The sequence below is a fragment of the Equus przewalskii genome, chromosome 10 (genome assembly GCF_037783145.1).
Source record: "Equus przewalskii isolate Varuska chromosome 10, EquPr2, whole genome shotgun sequence".
Taxonomy (NCBI): domain Eukaryota; kingdom Metazoa; phylum Chordata; class Mammalia; order Perissodactyla; family Equidae; genus Equus; species Equus przewalskii.
The window spans coordinates 57104048-57126361 of NC_091840.1; the positions used below are offsets into that span (position 1 = coordinate 57104048).

A 22314-nucleotide genomic window follows, 5' to 3' on the forward strand; every position below is an offset into this window, starting at 1 on the left:
AACATCAGTGATCATCAAGAAAATGCAAGTCAAAGCTACACTAATATATCACCTTACACCATTAGAATGGCTATAATAACCAAGACAAAAAGTAGCAAATGTTGGAGAGAATGTGGAGAAAAAGGAATGCTCATACACTGCTGGTAGGAATGCAAACTGGTGCAGCCACTATGGACAGTATGGAGATTTCTCAAAAAACTAAAAATAAAAATACATATGACCCAGCTATCCCACCACTGGGTATCTATCCAAAGAACTTGAAATCAACAATTCAAAGAGACTTAGGCACCCCTATGTTCATTGCAGCATTATTCACAATAGCCAAGATGTGGAAGTAACCCAAGTTCCATCAATTAACGATTGGATAAAGAAGATATGGTATATATGTACAATGGAATGCTACTCAGCCATAGAAAGTGACAAAATCATCCCATTCTCAACAACATGGATGGACCTTGAGGGTATTATGTTAAGCAAAATAAGCCAGAAAGAGAAAGGCAAACACTGTATTATTTCACTCATATGTGGAAGATAAACAAACACGTGGACAAAGGGAACTATTTAATGGTTACCTGGGGAAGGGCGGTGAGGGGTGGGCACAAAGGGTGAAAGGGGGCACCCATAAGGTTACTGACAAATAATCATCTACAATTGAAATTTCACAATATTGTAAACTATCATAACCTCAATATAAAAAAAAACACTATATAAATTCATAACTAGTGAAATATAAAAATGCAGAGTATAGGTAAACACTAAATTCTGGTAGGTGAGGCAGGAGAGAGGGGAACGGGATTCCCAAGGGTACATAGGAGGCCTCATTCCTGCCCAAAACACCTGTTTTGTTTTTTTAAGTGAGGTGTGGGTACATGGATGCTTGAACACTCTACTTATTGTGTGCAATATTTCCTTTTAAGAAAGAAAAAAGTGGAATATTTTATCAGATATCTCAAAACACTCTGCCTATTATTAAAACTATTTACTTGCTTTTTTCACAATGACTAAAGGAATAATTTTATCCATTTCTAAAATGTCTATTTCTCTACACCACCACAAGCATCCAGGGAGAAAACATACAAGGCTTGGTCTATTGTCAAAATACAAGTGAGAGCTTCACACGGAGAGCTAAACAGAAAGGGCCGCGGGCAGCGAGAGGACACCTGTCTTGATCTGAATTCAGGACCTCTCTCTGAACAGCCAGGTGACTGTACAGCCCTCCCCTTGGCTGCACTTGGAAAACCCGGCCAATGAAGCAAGGAGAACAAGGTACAGTGTTTGAGGACCAAGCACAGCACTGCTAACAGGTATAAGAAATACGTGTTAGCAGCAGATCGGGGATTCGGACGCCCCTTCCCTGGTTCCGCATTTAGAAATAACTTCCCAATCCTTTAAAGGCATCAGAAAGATAAGTTATGAAGACATGGAGTTGGGGACCGGGTAGGGGGTGCCTGTGGGTTTGCATGCTTTTTATTTGGGGGGCAGAAGTAGAGAAGAGATCTGGGGGAGGAATCTCAGGGTTTTCACCTCACCCAGACTTCTGAGGTCAGACGTTGGAGCCCTGATTGGGAAAGGGGACCTTGGCGGGGTCGTCCCAGAGGCAGGCAGGAGCCCACGAGACCACTCACCTGCCAGCGGATGCCAGGCAAGGGGCGGGGAAGGGGCGGCGAGCCGGAAGGGTCCCAGCCCCTCCGCCGACCGCCCGCTGAGCCTCAGACCCGCAGGTCGGGCCCTGGCCCCGCCTTGCCCACCTGTGACGTCAGCGCCCGCGGACCACTCAACGGCCGCCCCTGCGGCCTCGCAGGGAGCCGATTGGCTGATGAGAGGAGAGGCCGGCGGGAGCCGGAGGAGCCGAGGGAACCGCTGGGGAGGCGGTTGCCATGGACGCTCTCGCGCTTAGTAACCAAGCTTCCCCGGAGACGCGCCGGTCCGCGAGGTGAAGGAGAAGCTGAAGGGCCAGTGGAGGCCGCGGTGATTCCCCCCGCCTCTCCTGAGGCACCTGATTCGGAGCCCCTCCAGCTGCCAAGAGCTTGGAAACCCGTCTAGATGCAGCAGGGCTGTCTGGGGCTTTACCGCCTGTCCTGGGATGCTGACAGCCCCCCAGTTACGCCTGTCTTCAGTTCAGCAGAGCTTCTCCCTTGATGAGATTATCTAGTGATCTTCCCCTTTCCTCTCACTAAGGCAAAGACTGGGGGCTTTCCCTCTCTCTCTTTAGCAAGCATTTCTGTAAACAGTGTCCCTTACTATTTTGTCTGGGCCCTGGGCCACATGTCTTATGTACTTCACTATTCATCCAGGCAACCTCCTTACAACCCTGTAGTAGGAGTTTACATTTTACATGAAGAAACTGAAGCTTGGAGAAGTCAACTGATTTAAGCAAGGTCACCTAGGTACTAAACTCAGATCTGTCAAACTTCAAGACTCTCTTTCCACAAGGCAGCAGTCCAAATGTGGGGCAGCAGGAGAACTCACGGGGTACTATTAAAGCTAAAGAAAATGAAGCCTTCAGTTAATCATTCCTGATTTGTCTGGAAACCCCTGCGTGCCACTCCACCAAAAGGTGATGCTGGGGGACACCTGCCAGGATAAGGCAGTCTGGCCAGCCCCTGACAGACCTCAGCCAAGTGACTCCAGGTTGGGGGCCTCAGCTTCGCCAATTCAGAAACTTGATTCTGTCTGTTTTCAGGGCTTGTTAGAGGCTAACTCAGGCTAACCGAACTCCTAGGAACCTAGAGTAGAAAAGTTGGAATGCCATCACAAGGGTTTACATTATGCAACATGGCACTTGTGAAAATGGAGACAAGCCCAGAATACTTTCCCCAAGTAGGAAAACTACACACAACACCTGATGATCAGAAGTACTCAGTAGCCTAACCACAGGATTGGACCAGCCACGTCTAGGCTCCAAGACCACAGGCCAGGGTGCTGCCAACCTTGACCTTTTGTCTTCCTATGTTTCCTATCAGCAACTCTTTCTATTTCCAGCCTAAAAACATTTCATCCTGAGCTACCTTTTTTTATTACTTTTTCTCATACATAGTGTGTTACATTTTGTATTAATTCTCAGAGCTCCGGGTGGGCCTTGCTGATACCTGCAGGCTGCAGACACAGTGAATGCCACCATGGGTCCAAAAGGTTGCCTGCCAGAAGGCCTGCCATGGTCCCAAAACAGCTTTAGTTGCTTTCAAACTCCTTACAACTGACACACAATCTTTGTGCCTTGCACATGTCAAAATGCCTAATCTCATTGCACTTAGCAATATCAAATTCATTAAATGTCTGATTTAAAAATAAGCAGGTGAAATTACAGCAGAAGTTGGTGTTTTGAGTGAAAAATTGAGTCAGTGAAGTTTTAAAACCTTCTTACTAAAATGTCAGGTTACATTGGCCAACTCTGGTCTCCACAGAAAGAACTGACGGATTTAAAAAAATAATTTAGATGCCTCCTCTAAAAAAATTTTGTTCCATGATCATCAAGTCTGTGGCAGAATTAAGAGGTTGTCTCAACTTTCAGCTTTCTTCTTCAGTGGAGCCCTCCTACAGCGCTTATTTACCTGTTTACAAAGATACAGCAAAACAACCTGCATTCAGCTAATTCAACCTCACTTTTCTCAGCAGCTCCGTAAGTCCTGGGACACGTCCGTTTCTGTCATCTCTCTATCTGCAGTACGTGGCTTGGTACCTGTCACCAAGGAGGTGCTCAGTCAATATTTGTTGAGTAAAAGAATGAGTGTGTGATGACTAGTGGGACAGGAGATCATCAAAGGTACGGAAGTAGAAAAGCAATAAAGCAGACTTTGCTTGGTTTTTTTTTGTTGTTGTTGTTGTTTTTTTGCCGATACTTCCCCATCAGAAACCAAGTATGGTCCTATCTATCACCACCCCTTGACTCCCATTCTCTGTTTCCATCCTCATGATGACTCATGCCCACAGCCTGCCGCCTCTATCCCTCCTCCCAAACTAAGCTGTGCTACCGTTTTAGCATATGACACTCACTACACGTCAGTGCCATTCACGCTCCATCTAAGCTTTGATGCTACTCTTCAGAAATCTGTTCACCCAGCTTTGTGCATCTCCCTACTTCACAAAGGACCATCTCTTCTAAAACTCCCATTTCATGCCTAGTCACCCAAGACTCCTGGTGAGTGGAAAGCGTAGCTCCAACTATATGAAAGCCAAGTCATCACCCATGCCTGTGTCTGCCCCTCCTGACCTTACTACCCCCTTCTCTTCTCTTACTCATGCCCTCATCCTTAGAAAAAGATTTTCTTGTTAGTGCTCACTCAGAACCTTGTTGCATCCTGCCATCCAGATATCGAAATATTTTCTCCACTCTCCAGCATCTTCCACTTCTCTTCCTCTCCAGGTACCGTCCCTTCCATCTTCCAGCATACCCCAACCATTGCTGTTATTGAATTAAGCCATTAGGCTTCCCTGCTTCTTCAAGTTATTGACCTATTTCCTTTCCCTGTCAAATCCCTAAATAAATGGTATATGCCCATGGCCTCTCCGTGGATTTCTGCCTAATCTCATGACTACCTCTGTGCCCCAGGAGTCAAGTTCCGTGTCTAAGTTGTTAACTCCTGCATCTCCATCTCTGACCCAGTGCTCCAGCCTGGTTTGACAAACTGCGTCTGGGACAGCCTATTGCCACCACCCTCCACTATGTCTCTCCTAGATCATAAGCTCCTTGGGCTCAACAAATGTCTCATCCATACAAATTATGTCGCATAATGTTTAGCAAGTCTCCTTACGTGTGTGAGGGACCCAGTGTTCAAAGCGAAACACAAAGAGGAAGCCCTCTTGTCCCTCTGCTTCACCATCCCCAGTGATGATAAGATCACAGGCTAGAAATCTCTCGTTCTTTCATTCAACTATTGCTTGTTGAGTGCCTGCTCCTGTGTGCCAGGCATGGGGGAGAAGAACACAAATAACACACTGTCCCTGCCCTCAAGGAGCTCCCAAGCTCGGAAAGGCAGGAAAGTGAGTGCAGCCAACCGTTCCGGGTGCTGCCGCGGACATCCATCGTCCAGGGCACAGTGAGCACATCGTGGAACCAACTCTTCTTTGCTACAGGGAAAGTGAAAACTGAATAAGAAAGAGCATTCCAGGAGGCAGCAGAAGCAAAGGCCCAGAGTGGGGCTGGCGGGGACGACAGGCTGGCCCCTTCACTGCTCTGCCCCGGTGCAGACGTTGTGCCTCTCCCTGTGCAATGGTCTGTGTCGTTCATCACACTCCTCGTGCTCTCTCCCCTCCTCGCCACCTGCCCAAAAGCTGGCCTGCCTTCTCTTTCCAGAAGCTCTCTGACTCCTCTACCTCTTACCTTTCGTCCATCTGACCACAAGTTATACTGAATATCCCAAGTTTGGCTTTAGGTTTCCTGGGTGCAGCCTTGGCTCTCCAAGTCCATGGTGCGTTCCCTGACAGTAGGGAGGTGTGTCAATCTTCTTATGAATGTTCTACAGCGAAGAGCACAGCGTTGGGTCTGCTCTTCCACCAGAGTTCCCTTTCTCTGTAAATAGAACCACTAGCAGCTCAGACAGAAACTTTGGAGTCCTCATTAATGCGCCCTCTCCCTCATCCATACCTCTAGTGCGTCACCAACTCCTGCCAACTCTGTCTCCAAAAAAGATAACTTAAATATGTCCCTTTTGGGGCCAGCCTGGTGGCTCAGCAGTTAAGTTCACATGTTCCACTTCGGTGGTCCACAGTTTACCAGTTAGGATCCTGGGTGCGGACATGGCACCGCTTGGCAATAGCCATGCTGTGGTAGGCATCCCACGTATAAAATAGAGGAAGATGGCCACGGATGTTATCTCAGGGCCAGTCTTCCTCAGCAAAAAAGAGGAGGATTGGTGGCAGATGTTAGCTCAGGGCTAATCTTCCTCAAAAAAAAGTCCCTTTCTCTTAGTCTCCAATATCATTATCCTAGTTGAAGCTACCACACCTCCTACCTGGATTATGGGAATAACCCTCTAGCTTGGATTCTAGTTTCTGATCTTGCTCCACTACAGCAGCCAAAGTGATCTTTTAAAAACAATGCCACAACTTTCCACTGTATGTAAAATAACACCCATGCTCCTTGACACGACCAGTACCCCGAATGACTGCATTCTTCCCAGTCCCCTGACCTCGTCCCATGCCTCTCTCTTCCTCACTTGCTCTATGCTAGCCACACTGGCCTTTGTTTGGGTTTTTTCATGTTCTATGCTGTTTAACCACCTCGGGGCTTTTGCACGTGCTTTTCCCTCTGCCTGGACCACTTTTATCCCCTCAAATCACTTCCCTAGAGAGGTCACCTAGACTCAATTGGATCCCCTTGCTGTACTCCCCCAGCTCCTTTCCCTCATGGCATTTATCACAGTTTCCAGTTATTTGTTTATTTGTGTGGTTATTTAATTAATATCTGAGTTCCCTTCCAGAATATAATTGCCAGGAGGGTAGGAACCAGGTCTGTTTTGCTCACCACGGAGTGCTCAGCAGTTAACCTGCTGCCAGCACCGAGGAGATTATATTATATCCATGCCTCTGACGAGGTATGTTCTGCCTCCCACAACTTCCAAAGGGTGAATGAAACCTTCCCCAAGGCTGAGCTCACAGACTGTTTCTGGTTCCAAACCACAACGCGATTGACGAGAGAAAACCCCCTGGCATCTACACAGCCACTCCAACACTCAAAAAACCCAAGGTCCTGACAGTAGCCCCACATACGTTTATTTGATGGACTTGTTACATGTCTGGTCCTCTGCCAAGTGCTATAGCAGGGACGAAAGTAGGAGTCCTGGCCCCAGCGGCAGAACAAGAGGATCCACCGAACTGCTGCTGAAGAGACACGGGATCTGCCTTCACTCAAAAATATGGAGTGAACCTCACCATTCTCCTGCTCAGAAAGCTTTGCCGGTTCCTCAGTTTAGAAAACGAGACCTAAACACCTCAGGTCAGCATCCAAGGCCCTCCGTGACCCAGCCTAGCTTTCCAACCCTCCCTCCCTACTCCGCGATCCCAAAGCCAGGGAAACACACAACCCTGCTCCAGCCTCCCAGCCTCCGAGTGGGCCCCAAGGACGTCCCGGAATTTTTCGGCATCTGTGATTTACTCAGACTGTTCCCTCAACCTGGAGTTCTCGTCCTCCCCACCTTTGCCAGTGAAAATGCTACTCATTCTTTCACATCAAGGGCAAATGCTACCTCCAAAACATTATTGCTTTTGCTTGTCAAAATTAATTTATCTTGGGGCTGGCCCCGTGGCTGAGTGGTTAAGTTCGCGCGCTGCGCTGCAGGCGGCCCAGTGTTTCGTTGGTTCAAATCCTGGGCACGGACATGGCACTGCTCATCAAACCACGCTGAGGTAGCGTCCCACATGCCACAACTAGAAGGACCCACAACGAAGAATATACAACTATGCACTGGGGGGCTTTGGAGAGAAAAAGGAAAGAATAAAATATTTTTAAAAAAATTTAATTTATCTTGTCATGTGTTTGTATAGCACACATAGCATAACCCATTTGATGCTATACTTATTTACTGATGTTTCAGTGTCACAATGTAGACTATAAACTCCTTGTATCTGCACACACACACACACACACACACTACTATTGCACTACCATAGTACAGATCATGATTAATATTTAAGGAACCCTCACTCTGTGCTGTATACCATATATTGTGCTACGGCTTTACATACATCATCTCATTTATTGCTCCTAATGGCAGCATGGGATAGACTATTATTATTTCCATTTTCTGGGTGAGGTGATAGAAGTTTAGAGAGGTCAGATAGCTTGCCCAACGCCACACAAACAGGAGGAAGAGCCATGCTTTGAATCCAGGTCTATATGGCTTTCATTTCCATGCTCTTCACCTCTGTACTATAAACAACTAAACCTGAAAGAAGTCATATATCAGAAACACAGTACCAACCATGAAGCAGCAGCTTTGAATGATTACCGTGCCATGCGCTGCCCTTTACACCTGTAAAGTCCTTCAACTCAGCAACACCCATGTGAGGAAGGTACTACTGCCCCAGCGCACATCAATACACGCTGATGACCTGCTGGCGAGACAAGGGTCTCAGCCCGATGACAGCAGGTACAGCAGGCACTGGGACAGAGGTCCCCTGTTGGGAGTTCTTAAAGTCAACTTTTTAGGGATAACATGTTAATAAGACAGTCCAAATGATTTAGACACCCTCTAGAAAGGAGACTGAGTGGGCCACAGAGCAGGGTACGATGGGTGCTCCAAGAGACTTTAAACACAACCTCCTCAAGGTTCTGGGATTCGTGTCCTTGAAGAAGATGTTTGCTGTCAGCACAGAGTCCAATGGAACCACAAGAGCATGGGCCTAGATAGCTGACAGTGGCCCCCAGCTACCACGTGGGATCCTTTAAAGATGTGCAAGAGCATAGGATAGTGGACGAGCTTCCGCTCATCTTGGATGGCAGAGCAGGAAACAATGAGTGGGAAGCTTGTCCACTGTAAGTGTGGGTGAGAAAGTAAACAGGGAGCCCCACTGCAGCTTCCACCACAGAAGGGGCAGCTCCTGGAGGCTGAGATGGAGCCAGAGACTTCCCTTTCTCAGCTCTTTAGCATGGGAAAAAGAAGATTCTTATTGCATAGATAGCTGTTTCCCAAAGTGTGTTCCCTGGACTGTTAAAGAAGCCATTTCATTAATCAATCAATCATAATTCTATAATCAAACAGATTTGTGAATTTCTGGCACAAAGAGAGTTAAGCAGGTTTCTTTAACACAGGAATTCTCAGTCTTAAATGTGCCAGTTTGTATTTTCCCACAGGATTCTAACCACAGAGTTTTTAAAACTGAGAACACTTTTTAACATCTCCAAGGGAGACTAATGTTCCTCGAAACACGGTTTGGGAAACCCTGGTTTAGAAGTAAATGTGTCCTTAAAATATGTGTCAGTGAGAGAAAGAAAAATTTGTGTCCATGTCTGGCTGATTACAGACATACTCCAAAGCCGTATAGAAATAACGGATTTATCTGTGTATTCAATAAAAGATTCTAACCCAGTTGTGAGTTGATGACAGTTCCTCCTCTAAGCCTCTTGCCTAGGAGTGGGAGTGGAGAGGGTGCTGTGTTGAAGAGAGGCTCATGGAAAAATAAAGGAAAAAGGAGAAAAAGAGAGAGGAAGAGAGGTGAAAGAGGTATATAGGGGTGTGAGTGTATTGGAGTGAGAGGAAATGTTTAGGAAAAGGAACTAGAAAATATTGCCTTTTTAGCCAGCTGTCTCTAATCTGCTTGCTCCTTCTAAATTCTCTCAATTCTGTAATTCCCTTTTTATAGCTATTTACATAGGGAAATCGGAAACATTTGCATTGTCAAAGGTGGGAGAGATAATAGAAATGTTTGCAGTCTAAATTTTAGAACAATGTAAGTTGTTGAAATGTATTCTTTATCATTATTCTTGGAAATTACTTAGAAACAGATTCTTGACATTTTATTCAAATTTGCACCATCTATATCAGCGGTATTCTTCTCCTTGAGTGATGTTTGAGAATCAGTACTTTTGGAAGCAGCAATGTCCGTCTATGAACTGGATATGGGATCCAAATGGGCTTAATGTACAGAATATAACACTACACTTACAGAAAAGTACTTCACGGAGGACTGATTCACACTTAATTGAGCATGTGATGCACTCAGTGAGAATTTTATCATTTACAATGGTAAGATGATAGCAGCTGTCACTGTTATGTTTTGCTTATGTATCTAAGCGATTTATAGGGGTGTGTATCACAGTCAGCTTTTTTCGTTGAATAGACTTCTTCATAGCATGAAATTACAGGCCACACCTTATTGGGAGTATTTCCAAAGAGCCAAGGTACATAGACTCAGTCAAGTTTAGATACCGTCTTCCAGCTCTCCTGGTTAGCAAGGGAGAAGCTGTGATTCTAGAGGCTAAATGACATGCCCACGGTCCCGTTTTTTTATGTGGTCTCCTGATCAAGTGGAAATGATGGGCTCCCACAGGGTTCTCTTTCCTTATGCTTCCATCAGAGCCGTTATCTCACTGTCGTATGTTTTCACATATACTCTCCCCCATTAGACTGTGAGCCCTACAAGGGCAGGGACAGCATTTGTCCAGCCTTAGTCACAAGAACCACTTTTGAAACACTTGCCCTGCACCAGCTTCATACGTAGCATCTATGACTCTTGCAATAACACCATAAGTTTGATAATATGATTCCCCTGTCACAAGGACTCACAGGCTGACTTGACCAGGGTCACATCAACCAGGAGATTAGAATTGGAGTCCAACCTAGGTCTGTCTGACCCCAAAGCCCATGGTCTTTCCCCTACATCAAACGGCTATACATTCTTCTTATATATTCTCCTTTTTATCCTTACTACCTACCATTGAGCTTAGGCTATGGTGTACTCCTAGTACAGATTTGTTGAATGAGCGAATGAATGAGCACTTGGAGAAAGAAGGACCAGTTTCCCTCCCTGCGCTTACTGGTGACATGATATTGGGCAAATCCCTAATCACCCCAGGTCAGTTGGCTATCTCCATAAAATGGAGACGATGGTGCTTCACTGGACTGAAGGGAAGAAAATTAATCGGATACTTTGTTGCAGTGCTTTCCAGAAAATCAATTCAAATTCAGATACTCACTTGTGAGTGGTCCCGGAAGAGCTAGGAGTACTTAGCCCATCTAAGGAGAATGGCACCTACTTCTACAGAGGTGGGCAGTGGACTGCTTCTCTTTCTCTCCAGAAGAAGTAAAACTGAAGGAAAAAGCCATCCAGATTGGAGTTATCAGGTGAGCTGGACTATGGAGTAATTAATCAGCAGCCACCTCAGCAGCTGAGATAGCCGGACAATAAATTGTTCTCCATGGCCTCAAGGCTTTTCTTATATGATCTGAGACTTCCCTGGAATTTAAAGTTCTGTGTAGAAAGTCCTGGTGTCTATTGACAATTCAATGTTCTTAATTAATCATCATCAACATCAAAAATTACTCATATTAAATGCTGTGGGGAGATCCTGATAATCTAAAGGAAGAGACAAACAAAGACACAGATAAGATACTCACAGGGTGAAAATTTTTTTGGTTTAGTGTTGTTAAGAGTCATAAAATGGCAAATATTAGGGTTTTGATTATACTTCGCACTATGTATAAAAAACACAGGGGAATATATCAAGGCTACTTAAATATTTGACATTTTAGGTTCTGAGGCCATTTTGCAATATCCTCCCTAAGATTCGGTAGAGACTATGTATTATTAAAGAAATGTAACTGCTACAAGCAGAGAGACTAATGGGTCTGAGCAGGCTGGTTTTTATCCGAGATACAACATATTTTGTCCAGATAAGCCAATAGGACCTCTATTAGTTAAGAAAAACTAGCTTCTGAACTCAGCTACCCCCGGAAGGTTGTTAGAATTTTGTCAAGGAGACAGCACATGTCAAATAGAGTCAGAGAGTCAGCGTCTCTAATTTACTGGACTCAGATCACTCATGGGATCACTGAACATCTTTTAGCCCTCAGCATGCAAGGCAAGGAGTTATGACAGGTGACTAGCAGTGGCGTGCTGGAACTGGTTTCTACTGGCTCCCAAGAGCCCATTGTTAAATTTGCAGAAATTTTGCAAGCCAGCTGTTAAACACAGTCATCATTAAAAACTAAATTATATAAATATATATTTAAATAAATTATATTAAAACAATGGTAATAAATACTAAAAACTCATCACTTTCTAATTCTTTTACAACATTCTACTGTTTTAATCCTCTTGAGTTTATTTTCATCTATTTCATCTTTACAGTAGAAATACTACATAACGATGGCCTTCCTTGCTGATCGTTTTTTTTTTTTTTTTTTTGTGAGGAAGATCAGCCCTGAGCTAACATCTGCTGCCAATCCTCCTCATTTTGCTAAGGAAGACTGGCCCTGAGCTAACATCCGTGCCCATCTTCCTCTACTTTATATGTGGGACTCCTACCACAGCATGGCGTGCCAAGCGGTGCCATGTCCACACCCGGGATCCGAACCGGCAAACCCCAGGCCGCCAAAGAGGCACATGTGAACTTGATGGCTGCGCCCCCAGGCCTGGCCCTCCTTGCTGATCGCAGGTTCAGTGACATCACACTGGTAAATGGGAATTGATCAGGATGGGAGTATTTACATCATGGAATTCATCAAAAGCTACAAATCAAGGCTTGATTTACTGTTTTATTGATTGTCTAGACTAGAGACAGTGATGGAGAAAATGCTATAGCGCAGATTAAACTTAAAAGTGTCTCCTGTCTACAGCCATTGAATTGTGACAAGCACAAAAAATTGAAGTTATACTCTTCTATTATTGGGAAACAATTATGTGACTCAGCAAAGAAATCACTCATGTCATTGAATGAAGTTCCAACACAGATCTTCATTTTTGTCTTACTTGTTAACGTAAGTGAAAATATCAACCAACATTCAGATCGGAACTCCCCTTGTTCACCAATCGCAGCTATAAATTGTCCAGAGACATAAGAGTCTAGCAAAAATCACTAAAAGCATTCAGAGAAAATCAATTGGCCACATGGAATTTACAATACACAGTATGGTATGTTTTATTACTATTTATAAACTGATGCTATACATCCTTTATGACATGAAGATGTATAATAAAGTTATGTGTGTATATATACATACATTTTCCCCAGAAAGCCACTGCTAAATGTTTACATCATTGTAAGTGGACCCCTGTTCTTATCCTTAAATAGGTTATCATCCACTGGGACGTGGGCAAAATCCCTCTGGTGTAAACTCCAGCGTAGTGAGAGCCATTAGAAAGGAGCCGGGCTCCAGGAGTTCTAAAGAGGGAGAAGCACCCAGAAAGGCTGGTTGACTCGTTAGACAGACAATCTTGTAGCTCTTTAACCTGATGGGAGTTTGTCAAAACAAAAATGGAGTTGGGCATAGGTAGATGTGCTGCATTTGTATAAGATATTTGAAATGATCTTGCTCAGTGATTTAATAGGAGAGTTAGCTTATTTTTGTTGACATGGTTGAAAATAGTTTCTCTCTTGTTAATAGACTGTAAATAGCCAGAGTTTTACTGATGCTAACTTTAGTCTGCTTTGCGTTGGCCTTTCTCTGATTTATGTTAGCTCAGTTGGCCGTTTCTGAAGAGACAAAGGTAATAGATAGCTCACTGCACCTTCTACAACTGAGACAAAGTTTCCCACACTGTTGTTGTCATCATAGTCGGGCAACATAAGGGAGAACCTATTTGGCTCATGGTGTCAGCTATGACCACAGCCCCCTGGTGAGGAAAGCCTGTCTAGCTAACTCTTTAGGAGCTGTAGCAGACGCTGTTAGTGCTCCAGTCTGCGTCCCCTCAGATCTTTTGAGCATTCCTTGAGCACAGGCTCCCAGTGTCCTTTCACTCCCAATAGTGGACTCTACTTCTCCTTGAGGAAGGATATGACTGCACAAGAAAAGCCGGAAGTGCCCAGGAATGTGTGCCTCAGGTCAACCCTCAACCAAAGAGTGAGTTCAAGGGTGTAAAGACCCCAGTTCCCTTGCCCTGGCTTGGGACAACTCTGAAGTGTGACCTACCCTATCTCCTGAGCTCCCCCTGTGGGGCTGAACAAAAGTTACCTTCCTGAGAACTTTGCTTGATACTATACTCTGCTCCTCCTGACTTCCCTCCTAGATACCCGTCCTCGTTTCTCTACCAGTTTTTCCAGGGGAGCATTTTCTGATAAGTCACTTTCACTCTAATCCTCAGGGGCGACTTCTAAGGAACCCAACCTAAGATAGTGGCCATATTTCATGTGATCTGCTCATCACCTCCATCCAGCACTCCCTGGCCACAGCTGATTGGACCACAGGTGGGCACCTAGCTCAAAGGCAGCCCATCTGTAGGCTGACCAGCAGACAGAGGTGGACAACAGACTGAGGTAGGCTATCACCAAAACCAATCTAGGCAGATCCTCTCTCTCAGTTTGATCTTGATCTTGATCTTTGATCTTGATCTTTGATCTTGATCTTGAAGTTTGATCCTGAGTCACACAGAGAGTAGATGAGTCATCTTATTTGATGTTACAAAACTGTAGCTGAGATTCATAGACTTGGACCACCACAGAGCTGCAAGATAATCCTGTTGTTGGAGACCTGTTGCATCCTCAATGGCTTTCCAGTTTCCAAATATATTCCCATTTCCATGAGATTTCTTATTTCTGCTTGTCTCTTTTGTTGACCAAGGAAAACTTCACTACAGTTCAGACATCAGATATTTATTTGGGCAATTAGAATTGCAATTCAGGAGACACAGATTCAGGCAGAAACCCAAAACATGTTCCAAATACAGGAAAGGGGCTAGGGTTTTTATGGTAAAAAGGGAGGATGAGGTAAGTTGTATTAAGGAAGAGTTCGTTGGTGCTAGAAGAGGTAAGGCTGGGTTTGTACTTCATAGATTGGCTTGAGATTCGGTCATCAGGCAAAAAGCTAAACTTGTATTTCATTGATTGGTTAGCTATTCGGTCATCAGCGAAGTCCAATTTCATCAGTCCTGACAAACAGGATATTCTTGTCCTTACTGACTTCTTGGAATGTTGGTGGTTTGGTCCAGTTTGGAAGATAAAGAAAACAAGATGTGAAGGCAATTCCTCTGAAATGGCTGTTCCAGCTTTATTCTAATATGGCTCCACTCATGCCGTCTTCCGCACTTTCCTATAATCCTCATTACTCAAGGTAATTGGATGGCTCTGTTTCTCAAAGAGCTTAAAACAGAAGCTAGGGGTCTCCTCATTCGTGGCCCCAATTTTCTGGCCACTCATTGCCAAATGCTTCAGTGAAAGGGTCCTGAAAATTATCAAGGAGACAAAAATGATTCCAATTGAAGCAACATGATTCCAAATTAGTATTCAAATAAGTTGAATAACGAAGATGGGAGGAAATCTATTTGAGATATTAAAAAGCTGAAAGGAGGCAGACCAGTGATCTTGCTTGAGGTGAAAAAGCAGCTGAATTCCCTTCCATCTTCCATGTCCCTTTCTCACTTACATCAGCCAGGATGAGGAGACAGAGAGTAGAAAGAAAGAGTGAGAAGGACATAAACCAGGAGTGTGGAGGAGACTACATAAACCGCAAATGTCAAGCCCTTTGGCTTAGAGGTGACTTTTGAGCTTTTGGATGACTTTTGTTCAGTGATGAAAAGACCAGACTAGAATGGAAACTAAGTCACGTTCTCTGGGCCTTGCTCCAGGTTTGCTGGATAACTAGCTTAAAAAAGGAGCTTCCAACCTAGCCCAGCTCACGAATGCAAACCAGTGGAATCCATGCTTGCCTGGAATCCACGTCATCTCCCACTCCCCCACCCCACACTTGTTTAGAATGCTCATAAAAATACTAAGTGCTCCTCTTGGGCCAATAATTAGCTCATCAGAGTCACAATGCGTAGACATCCTTGCCCTGCTGAGAACATTCCCAAGTGCAGAGCCTGACACATCAGAATTGCCCAGAAAGCTTTGAAAATGCAGACTTCAGGGTCTTGTCCCAAGAGAATCTGATTCCTAAGCCTAGGGTGGGCCCTGGAAATCCAGAAAAACTTCAGTACAAAGGAGGAGTTTGCTTGAATTTGAGCAGTAATACCAGATCTTGCATTTTGTTCAGATGCCCTTAACTTCACATTAATCTTGAGGATTTTCAAAGGCAAAGAAGACAGCTTGTATCCTGACTTCTGTTTTTTAGATGGATATTTCTATACTTCAATAACCTACATTGTAAACAAGGTGCGAATTTTTTGCTTGTGAGTGAGATCTTGTTTGTGAGCAAGATTTTTAGAATAGTTACTTGTATGTCTAAATTGTTTAATTGTGTGTGTGTGTGAGGAAGATTGGCCCTGAGGTAACATCTGTTGCCAATCTTCCTCTTTTTGCTTGAGGAAGATTGTCAGTGAGCTAACATGTGTGCCCATCTTCCTCTATTTTGTATGTGGGACGCTGCCATAGCATGGCTTGATGAGCGGTGCTAGACCTGCAACGGGATCCGAACCTGCAAACCCTGAGCCACCAAAGCAGAGCGTGCAAACTTGACCACTATGCCACTGGGCTGGCCCCTAATTTTTTTTTTTAAGTATCCAGGAGGAATCTTTAAGCCTTTCCTGTTTCTCCCTCATCTGTCACATGAAGCACACACGGTTTTTGGAAAGAGGTTTTGCATAACTGAATTGAAGTTAGTTGAATTGCAGAAAGTGAAATCTAGAAGGATCTTAATAGCTCCCCAGTCCAGCCCCCTTTATTAGATGAGGAAACTGAGGCCAACAAATTTGATTGATTTGCCCACCATCACCAAGTATCTTGGAAGACCTCCGCCAACATCCTTTGATGTCTCCCTTACTCAGGAGGCCTGGCGTGAGTGTTCATTGGAGCTTTATTTCTAGTCTTGTTCTACAAACAGCACTTCAGCCAAATTGAGCAGGGTGGGTGACTATCTCGAAACTCAGCCGACCTAGACATCTCCATCTCCCCTCTGCTTGATCAGACCCTAGCTACAAAAGTTCCATCCCTTACTGCCTTGAGGCTTCCCCAAGGAAGAGCCAAGACTGAAAATAGAAAGAAAAAAGCAAATTTCATTATCCTTCAAGATACTCTGTCTTCTCATTTACGTAAATCCCCAAAGCCTGCTTACATATCTGCTAAGACTATCTACCTATATATTCTCTCTATATCTACATATATACACACACACACGTATACCTATATGTATATACATGCATATCTACATGTATAAACACAAATACATACGTACATACATGTGTATGTATACATACCTCTATATATTCTCTACTTCCCTGGAAATTATTTACTAGAGTCCAAAGTGAGAGTCATAAACTCCACACTGTATTATTTCTTTTATCTCATTCAGTACAACCTTTGGATTGTCGTGCAGTTAAAAGAGAAGGAGAAATACAGTGAGTAATGTTCTGATTCATAGGCAATCTGGTGCCATCCCTCCACTCCAGGGACACGAGGTGTTACTCATAGCGCCCACAAACATGGTGTCATTCCACTTTCTTTCACCCCACCATTCGAAGTCACCAGTGCTCCAAGGAGTGAGGGTGTCATCACCATGAATTCAAAAAGAGATCTTCTATTGTTTGTCCCATGAAGGGATGCAGCTCTGCAGAGGCCCCACTCTGACCGTGGCTGGCTTGCACCTGCACACTGTGCGTCAGTGCGCCCAGCACCCATGCTTTGAACAGGTTACAGGTACGCTGCCTTCAGCAGCCGGGTCGAGATTGAGCCCTCTGCCTCCAGCCTTGGACAGCTTCCTCTGTATAATCCAAACTGCCGAATACATGTTTTCCGTCTCTCTCTGTGCCACGATGTGGAACAGGTTGGAAAGCGCTGTTCTAGACACACATCTGCTGGGCATTTCTGAAGAACACAGTCATCTCCTGTAGCAGCTCCCCACACCTCCACCCAGAGTACACATCCCAACCAGGAGCTGCGTGTTCCAGCCAGGAGAAGGGCAACGGGAGATGTTTTCTATCAAAGTGGCCCCATGGCATGTTGGAAAGAGCATAGGCTCAGTCATGAGACAGACCTGGACTGATAATCTTGGTTTTACCCCCTACTAAGGCAAGACAATGACCAAGTCATTTAACCTCTCTGAGACTGAGTTCCTTTTCTATAAATTTGAGATAATAATACCACTTTCACAGGTTGTTACGCAAATTAAAAAAGAACACAGGTGAAATGATGTCTCCCTGTCCCTCTGTAGAGCATATTGTTGTTCCTATGGAACGAGGGAGGGGTAACTGGGGGAAGGTTTGTGAACCTACACAGCCACACACGGAGCTATTTTCTCCTGGCCTCCGCCTCCCACGGCAGCATAGTGGGAAGAGAAGCATTGCATTATCTTGCAGCAGAACCATGGCAAGGCAGAACTTAATTATATGTGGCTGCAAGTTAGCTGCCACATTGGATGAGCTCATCAGTTCTTACAGAAAATAACCAAGGGCTTCTTGAAAGGTGTCAACTATTTTTAAATAACTAGACTTTTTAAAAAACGTTTTCTTCTCTCTCCTCTCAGCTTAAGGTAGATTGGTCCAAGGCCTAATTTAGATCAGGGTTTATTGTGAGTCCTAGAGCTGATCTTTCTTCCCCTGGTTCTATATCCCTGGAGTCCATATGCCCTTCCAAGCACATAGCTTAGAAGTAATAATGGAAACATATTGCTCGATTCCTGACACACACGCCCAGGAAGTTTAAATAATTTATCTAGTACAGAACTCTTTCTTTGGAGTATCTAAGGCAGCCATGAAAAGACTGTGAAGGAGCCCACTGTGGCTCTGAGGGCTGTTCTGAGGAAATGCAGAGCAGGGAGAAGAGCAGGAAGGAGTCTCAGCTGGGCTGGGGCGTCATCCAAGATGCAACACAGCTCCTCTCCCCAGCCCAGCGGAGATTACCGGACCATTGGACTAGCCTACTGGAGATACTAGAACACTTTGCAAGGGACATGTGAGCATCAATTTCCAGTCTTCAACTTCAGGACATATTCATTCCCACAGCTGATCTGCCAGGAGAGGAGCAGGATCGAGGAGTCCTCCTGGCTCCCTGTCCCTTTCACGAAGACTCGTCTTCTTGCTTATGATTGTACGTTGCCATCAGGTGTAAGACATTCGGAGTTACCAAATAAAAGGACAATTCAACGACTTGGTAATGGGTTCAGAAAGGGTATCACTCTAATAACTAGTTAATGAATGCTTTTACCAATCAAGCGGTTTCCAGCTCGTTTCCTAGAAAATTGAAGGGAGACCTAAACAGTTGTCCATTCATCAAATAATTTTGGGCGATAGAGGGTCTTGTTATTTTTGGCAGAAGGAGTTACCTTTTAAATTAAATAACATTGATATGAGGCCACTCCCTGCAGTTCCATCTAATCTGTATGAATGAGGTTTCTCAACACCAACATCTATAAAAAGGAGACGTTAGCACAGAACTGATCCTGAAACCCAGCTCAGTGTAGCAGTGATATGTGCATTAATAGAAAAATAAGTAAATAACATCCTGTCTATCATGGAAAGGTGCATTTCCAATAAAATTTTGTTTTGGGCTTTTAATAATAAAGTAAATTTATGTTGTTTATATCAATTGTGTACTGATAATTAAAAGTTTAAAATATTTTACACTTGGGGCCTTATTTAATGGAGTTACAAAGAATTTTAAAGTGTGTTTATTTCATTTATATACATATTTTTGTAGCAGAGAAATATGACAGAGGGATCAATGGAAGATTTTCAAGCCTAAATATACATTACACGAAAATAAAATTCTGTAGGGGAAGTAGAATAGGAAATGAGTTTGAAGAAAGATGTAAAATTTCTTACTGTTAAGGAAAGCTTGTTCATTTATTTTTAAATGAATGATGGTGGGTATTATTCATTATGACATTTAGCTGGATATATCAAAAAGAACGATGTAATGGCTTTAATTTTAAATATCAATATTTGTAGTACCTGGAAAATTATTCTTTTGCTATTGCTTAAACTTATAATAATTAATTTAAAGTGTCAAATTTTAAAAGTGCAAGAGAGTACAAACTTTTAAACAATCCCTTAAGGTTACCTGAGCCCAAAATTTTGAAGACGGGGCCTCTAGTGTGCCCAGATGCAGTGATCTGGCTCCCTCTGTCCCCGCCTCCCGAGGAAACTGTCTACTCTCCAGCTTTCCACCTTGGGGCTGCTGATCACTGTCCTGTCCCACACAGATGGCCCTAGAGTCATCTGTTCATGAAGAAGACACATTCGAGATTTGTTCTCTTTGGTCAATATCTTTTCGCAAAAGGTAGAAATAATATTGGTAGAAATAAAAGCTTGTGGGGCTTCTATCAGGGCATAACCTTGGGATAAGAGAGGTGACAAAAATATTATCCCAACAATAGTGAGAAGAAGAGCAGTTCCTGGGAAACACGAACTACCTCTGGGATGGAAGAAAAGATTACTCTGGAATGAGGTGGAGGCAGGGTGGCCCCCACCTGTGCTTAGGCAGGAACTAGGGGGAGGGAGCAGAGAAAGGATGTGGAAGCGTCCAGGGACATGCCAGGACAGAGTTCGCTCCAGATTCTAAGTGCAAGGCTGTGTGTCCCTCCCCCATCCATGCTCAGGGTGCCCAGCACCTGCAGACAAAGCTGCCCTCCACCCAGTGTCACCATGAGTCGACCCCTTATCTGTAAGGGCAGATATACAGCCTATCACTGTAAGATCCTTCTCTGACTTGACAGGGAGACAAGATCATGGGCCCAAGATGCAACCGTGTACCTGAAATGAGCAGGACTGTACCACAAAGTTGGAAACCCTTAGTGGAAGGTTGGAAGCCAAAAAGTGGATACTGGAATTAATGCAACTGACTCGTAGGAGATCAGTCGCAATGTTGAGAAAGGGAGCAGGAAGTAGTAGGCAGGAGGGGCTTTCATTTTCCAGAATAGGCCACCAAAAGCGGAAGCAGGACACGCTGGAGGAAAACTGTCAGCTGCACAGCCTTGCTGAGGCCTGGCCCTGTTTCCTTTCAACTGGGTACAACCAAGCAGAAATTGTACGGGCTGATGGCTTAGATTGTGTGCAGTGTGACAAGTACCCCACATTACAAAATCTTTGCTCTTCTTACACAGGCACACACACACATTCATATTCCTTGCACAACTTCTGAAGAAGTTTTATGTTAACATGGCTGCCTTCATGATTAGAGAGCTTTGTTCACAGGTAATTCAATAATCAAAGCATCAGAATATTTAGAAATAATGATATTACTACACATAACAGTACAGAGATCCCCTATCTGTTGTAGACACCACTTGGTATACCTGCCTGGGCCCTGATTTTTAGAACAATTCCCCCTCTCTGCCTTCAAGAATGACTTAATCTCAGCCTAAGCCATGGCCACATCCTTGCTGCTCAAAGTGTGGTCCATGGACCAGCAGCAACAGCATCCCCTGGGAGCTTATAAGAAATGCAGAACCTTAGATTCCGCCTTTATGACCGATCTGTAGAGTCGGAAGTTTAAGGCATCTAGGTGAGCTGTACACACACTGAAGTTTGAGAAGCACTTGACAACACGGTACTGCTACTTTGGATATAGCTCATTAGACGAGGGGTGGATACTTGATGCAAATTGTGCCAACCAGAATCTTTCTTGAGAATCTTAACTGAGAACAAATGGCAAGGGAAACTGGGTCGTATTCCTGGTTGCCATCCTTCCTGGGTGTCTTATAATAATATACTTATTTGGACAAACATTCTTTTTCAACAATCTGGAGCAGCTTGGATTTTTAGTAAATCACAAATGTGTGAGTATATGGGTGCACAAACACCCATAGCATAAAATGTGTGTGCACATCACAAGAAAACTATAGACCAATATCCCTTACGAATACAGATGCAAAAGTCTCAACAAAATACTAACCAGCCAAGCCCAACAGCATATTAAAAGTGTCACACACAGTGAAAGAGGGATTCATCCCAGAAATTCAAGGTGGTTCAGCTTTAAAACAGCAATCAGTGTAAGACATCACATTAATCGAGTAAAGGAAAAAACCACACTACCATCTCAATCGGTGCATGAAAAGCATTTGGCAAAGGACAACTCCCTTTATGGATAAACGTACCCAGAAAACTAGAAATAGAAGGTAACTTCCTCAACAGGATAAAAGGCATTTATGAAAACCCCATAGCTAACATCGTACCCGGTGGTGCAAGTTTTCCTCTAGTATCAGCAACAAGACGTGGATGCCTGCTCCCACCATTGCCACTCAACATGATACTGGAAGTTCTAACCAGAGCAATTAGGCAATAAAAAGAAATAAAAGACATAAAATAGGGAGAAAAGAAGTGAAACTATCTCTATTTACAAGTGATGTGATCCTATATATAGAAAATCCCAAAGAATCCAAAGACAACTTCTTAGAGCAAATACATTCAGCAAAGTTGCCGAGTACAAGATGAACACACAAGAGTCAGTTGTGTCTTTACACACCATCAGTGAACAATCTGAAAGGAAAATTAAGAAAAAAATTCTGGGGCCGGCCCAGTGGTGCAGCAGTTAAGTGCGCACGTTCTGCTTCGGCAGCCTGGGGTTCACCGGTTTGGATCCTAGGTGCGGACATGGTACCACTTGGCAAGCCATGGTAGGCGTCCCACATATAAAGTAGAGGAAGATGGGCACGGATGTGAGCTCAGGGCCAGTCTTCCTCAGCAAAAAGAGGAGGATTGGCAGCAGATGTTAGCTCTGGGCTAATCTTCCTCTTAAAAAAAAAAAGAGAGAAGAAAAAAATTCCACTTACGATAGCATACAATAGGATA

General features: G+C 44.1%; 1 protein-coding gene across 5 annotated transcripts in view; it reads right to left on the minus strand.

Annotated features, from left to right (window-relative positions):
* The window catches only part of TEKT3 (tektin 3), a 43903-nt gene extending 42029 nt beyond the window's left edge, over positions 1-1874 (minus strand). For 2 of the 5 annotated variants that reach the window (XM_070561145.1, XM_070561141.1), the window contains exon 1: positions 1626-1761. The gene's annotated coding sequence lies outside the window, so the exon portion shown is untranslated. Of the gene's footprint in view, positions 1-1625 lie in introns of all 5 variants that reach the window. The other 3 variants (XM_070561140.1, XM_070561143.1, XM_070561144.1) reach the window with 3 other exon arrangements.
* Positions 1875-22314: the final 20440 nt, after the last annotated feature.